Here is a 4931-nt window from a genome sequence, read left to right on the forward strand (position 1 = left end):
TTTTCCAAGATTGACCTGAGAACTGGATATCACCAACTAAAGATTAAGTCCGAAGATATTTCCAAGACAGCGTTCCGTACCAGGTATGGGCATTATGAGTTCTTGGTAATGTCCTTTGGATTAACCAATGCCCCAGCAGCCTTCATGGATTTAATGAATAGAGTATTTAAGAAGTACTTGGACAAGTGTGTGATAGTTTTTATCGATGATATTTTGATCTACTCAAGGACTGAGGCAGAACATGCAGAGCATTTGAGGATAGCTCTAGGAATACTCAGAGAGGAGCAGTTATATGCCAAATTCTCGAAGTGTGAATTCTGGCAGAATGAAGTACAGTTTTTAGGACATGTGATCAATAAAGAAGGAGTATTGGTCGACCCCTCCAAGATAGAGGCAGTCTCAAATTGGGAAAGGCCAACCACACCCACAGAGGTGAGGAGTTTCATAGGATTGGCCGGCTACTATCGTAGATTTGTGCAGGACTTTGCGAAGATCGCAGCCCCTTTGACACGACTTACTCGTAAGACAGAGAAGTTTGAATGGACGGAGAAATGCGAGAACAGTTTTCAGGAATTAAAGAAAAGGTTGATAACGGCTCCGGTATTGGCATTGCCGGATGGAAAAGGAGATTTTGTGATATATAGTGACGCGTCGCACAAAGGATTAGGATGTGTGCTTATGCAGCACGGTAAAGTTATCGCGTATGCGTCGAGACAATTGAAGGAATACGAGGTTAGATATCCTACTCATGACCTTGAGCTCGCGGCAATAGTATTTGCTTTAAAAATTTGGAGGCACTACTTGTATGGAGAGAAGTGCGAGATTTTCACAGACCATAAGAGCCTCAAGTACATATTTACGCAGAAAGAGCTCAACATGCGCCAGAGGAGATGGTTAGAACTAATCAAGGACTACGATTGTGAGATTCTCTATCATCCAGGGAAAGCCAATGTGGTGGCTGATGCCCTTAGTAGAAAGGAAAGACTCAGAATGATAACGACCTCGGAAGAGTTGATAAGGGATTTTGAGAAAATGGAAATAGAGGTAAAGGTAACCGGAACCGGAACTGAAAAGCTTTTTGAGATCTCAATGCAGCCAGAATTATTGGAAAAGATCAGATTGTGCCAAGAGAAAATAATGAATGAAGACAGAAAGTCAATGACTGGAGAAGAGATCCATACTGAGAAAGATGATAAAGGGATAATGAGGTACTCCTACCGAATTTGGGTTCCGAATGTTCAAGAACTTAAAGATGAGATTTTGGATGAAAGCCATAGTTCAAGGTATTCCATTCACCCAGGAAGTACCAAGATGTATAGGGATTTGAAGGAATATTACTGGTGGCCCAACATGAAGAGGGACGTAGCAGAATGGGTGAACAAGTGTTTGACTTGCCAAAGAGTAAAGGCAGAGCACCAGAGACCCAGTGGACTTTTGCGACCCCTGGAGATTCCCGAATGGAAATGGGAACAGATAGCGATGGATTTTGTTGTAGGCTTGCCAAGGACGAAAGCCAATCACGACGCCATTTGGGTAATTATAGACCGACTGACAAAGTCAGCTCATTTCATTCCTATCAACGAGAGATACACAGTCGATAGACTGGTGGACATTTACCTTAAGGAAATAGTGACGCGACATGGAGTCCCAGCGTCCATTGTCTCAGACCGAGACCCAAGGTTCAACTCCAGATTTTGGAGGAGCTTTCAGGAATGTGCGGGGACCAAGTTAAATATGAGTACCGCGTACCATCCCCAGACGGATGGACAGAGTGAAAGGACCATCCAGACACTAGAGGATATGTTGAGAGTCTGTGCAATAGACCTTAAAGGAAGTTGGGATGATCACCTGCCGTTGATCGAGTTTTCTTATAACAATAGCTTTCATGCTAGCATCGGGATGCCGCCTTATGAGGCCTTGTACGGAAGAAGGTGTCGATCTCCCTTATACTGGGATGAAGTAGGAGAGCGGAAGATGCTCGGACCCGAAGTGGTCCAAAGGACCAAAGATATAGTGGATCTTATCAGAGGGCGACTTGTAGCAGCCCAAGACAGACAGAAGAAATATGCAGACCTAGCCCGAAAGGACAAGGAATATGAGGTAGGGGACTTAGTACTGTTGAAAGTATCCCCTTGGAAGGGATTAATGAGGTTCGGAAAGAAAGGAAAACTAAGCCCAAGATACATTGGACCTTTTGAGATATTAAGACGGATTGGAAAGTTAGCTTACAAGCTAGCCCTACCCCCTAATTTGCAACAAGTTCATAATGTGTTCCATGTGTCAATGCTAAGGAGGTATCATCGAGATGCCAGGCACATAGTGGAGTACGAGCAGGTGGATATGCAGCCAGATCTAACTTACGTGGAGAAGCCAGTAAGGATTATGGATAAGAAGGAGCAGGTGCTTCGGAACAAGGTGATCAAGCTAGTCAGAGTACTATGGCAGAATCATAATGTGGAAGAATCGACTTGGGAACTAGAGAGCGCAATGCTAGAAAAGTACCCCCAATTGTTTTCTGTTTGATTCCGGGACGGAATCCTTTTAAGGAGGGGAGACTGTAATAACCCCAAAATTTTTCAACTTTTTGTAACCCTTGTGAATAGTGTTTTAGCTGAATGAGAAAACTTTTCACGCCACACTATGTAGGGGTTCTGTTATGGATATTCTGGGATTTTATTAGTACTATATGAAGTATATAAGTGTATGTAAATATCGTCAGAACCCAATTCCGAACACTTTGGTTTTTCCCGGAAATCCACAAGATACGGAGAGAATTGAGTATAAGGTAACAGGATAAAAAGGATTTAAATTAAAGGATTATAATAGAGGATCATAAAAAGGAATATAATGTATTGAGAAAGGTCAAGGGAACCTAAGTAATAAGATCCCGGGTATGATCCTTCAAACGATAAACGAGAACGAAAGTTAAGCGAACCGTACAACAGATCAGCGGTCATTAGGCAAACGATTAGGAAGCTAATCAAAGGGATTAAGGGGAATGATGTCATCCAACCAATAGAAAGAAGACAAGGAAGGGAGGATGACATCATAAGGGTGACATAAGCATGACATGGAAGGAAGGAGGTGTGGTTGATTTAGGACCACACAAATTCAAGGGCAAGGTGGTAATTTGCTAAATCAAAAACAAAACCAAGCCAACCAACTAGCAAATCATTTCATCAAAAATCAGCCAAGGCATTATTCTTCATATTAGCTCTCGGCTTTCTTCATTTTTCAAGGCCAAAATTTTCAAAAATCAAGATCAAAGCATCCTTAATTGGTAAGAAAATTCCCTAACCATCTTTATGCTTAGTTATGGCTATATCATGAGTTTAAGCCATTAATTCTTTCTCTAGCTTCTTCATTTAATCAATGAAGAAGACAATGAATAGTGTTTTCAAGTTTTTAACTTGAACTTTTTCTTGTTTTTCTTGAAGATCCAAGCTTTCCTAAGGCTTCTCCAAGCTTCTTAAGGCTTCCTAGCTCAACCCACCACTTCAAGGAAGGTATACCATTTTCAAACCCTAGGTTCATATATATTATAAGGTGATTTTGATGAGTAGGATGTTATGGTATCTTGTTGTTATGATTAGAGGTTGAGATTTGGTATGGTAGTGAAATGAGATGGTAATTTTGTGGTTTTGATTTAAAGAAACTTAAGCATGATTAAAGTTAGGTTAAGCATATGTATGAATGAGTAAAATTGAATTGGTTGGGATTGTTATGATGTGATAAGGATGGGTGTTTGTTGTGTGTTGGATTTGAGGATGGTTTGTGTTGATTGTGGGTAGTTTAAAAAATGGGAAATCGCGTAAACATAGCCGTCGTAATGTCCGATTTTCTTTGGACTGTTTTTGTGCATAGCATTAGGACCCGAGAACCCCCTGCTAGATTGTGACCACTGCCATGTTTAGATAGCTCATGTTACGAGCTTCGTTTTGATATGTAGTTCGTTCGATTCCGATTTACGGTTTAGGAGAAACGACCGTTTCAAGTAACGGCGTTTCGCGAACGAAACTTTTTCCCTCGCCTTATTTTGGAATGTAGGTTAAAGACCAAAAAGGGTTAATTAATGTATGAAACATTTATGGTAAGTGTGTTAGGCAGTTGGTAAGTCATTCGCGAAGGAATCGCGTTAAAACTCGTAAAGGTCAAGTTATTAAAAATGGTGGAGCCGAGGGTACCCGAGTGACTTAAGCGAATCGGTGAGCGTAAAACTAGCATTAGAGTCTAAGTTAGTTAAAGCATAGACTTACAAGTGATTTTGGTTTAATTCCAACTTACTTGTTGTTTATAGGTTGCCAGACTCGTCCCGAGCCTTTCTCACCCCCAAGTCGCTCAGGCAAGTATTCTATCCGATACACTGTTGTTGTGATGTAAATGTATGTATATGCATTATCTTGTGATATTGCATGATTGTTATTTAGCAAATGTTGCGATATATTGTAGCATGTGATATGGTATATATGCATGCCTGTTTTATATTCTTGAGATATATATCTGTTGGTTTATTTGATAATACCTATGCTAGAGGATAGTTGTATCTTGCATATACCCTTAGTATAGGGACCCAAGGGTGAAAATATTTTCTAAAACCGGGAGTCGAGGATCCCGAGTAGATTTTATATGGATATGGATATATATATATATATATATTTATATATATATATGGTTATAGTTTTCCAAACTATTAATCGAATAAGGTTTATTCGATAACTTTAAACTTCATTTTATTATTGAATATTATTTGAATATTCATTTGAGGATGTATGACTCCTTTATTTTATTTAATGAATATTATTTATAATATTCATTCGAGGTCTTATGACTCTTTTATTTATTTATCTGAATATTATTTGAATATTCATTCGAGGACTTATGACTCTTTTATATTATTATGAATATTATTTGAATATTCATTTGAGGATCTA

The sequence above is a fragment of the Apium graveolens genome, chromosome 8 (assembly GCF_009905375.1).
Source record: "Apium graveolens cultivar Ventura chromosome 8, ASM990537v1, whole genome shotgun sequence".
In the NCBI taxonomy this organism is placed as follows: domain Eukaryota; kingdom Viridiplantae; phylum Streptophyta; class Magnoliopsida; order Apiales; family Apiaceae; genus Apium; species Apium graveolens.